Below are 635 nucleotides of genomic sequence, written 5' to 3'. Positions count from 1 at the left end.
GCTCCAGAATCTTCCACTGCAGTCCTATCTGATGTGCCAGACATTCCAGCTCAAAGAGAACATGTTGATCCAATTAAAATCTTCACCAGAGACTATGTGCCATTTCATATAAGAGCTAATTTTCCTGGATATGATCGAGCAAGGATCCGAGAGCCTTATCTAGAAGATATCTACTTTGGAATCTTCATCCGACATAGAAAAGTGCTAAGTGGCGACAAAGTTCTAGGTATTCATAAGCAAACAAGGGAATATCATACCGAATACCGTCATCTTCTGAAAGCCAAGTGTCAACCAATCAGTGAAGTTCATACAAAGCATCGGATTGTGACGATCAAACAAATAGATGCTCAAAAATTGTTGAGAATCTGGTATCCTGTTTTCACTGTAACAAGGCAGGATGGTCAGATTTGGAGATTCAGCGAAKCWGACTTCTCGAACTTATACTTAGATGACCTTGAATATAYGTATTTTGAACTAAAAAACATGACGATCAGAAAAGAAGGAGAATTGGTTGCTCTTGAAGCAATCAAGAGGTTTATACGATGTCATGTGAAACTGGCAATRGTSATTGATGTACAGATGGGGCTTGAAGACAATYAGYRAATCATCAATCTTAAAAGACCGAATCAAGACCT

This window comes from Cynara cardunculus (genome assembly GCF_001531365.2).
Source record: "Cynara cardunculus var. scolymus isolate 2C chromosome LG 10, CcrdV1, whole genome shotgun sequence".
NCBI lineage: Eukaryota > Viridiplantae > Streptophyta > Magnoliopsida > Asterales > Asteraceae > Cynara > Cynara cardunculus.
Note: the sequence above shows the minus strand (reverse complement) of the source record.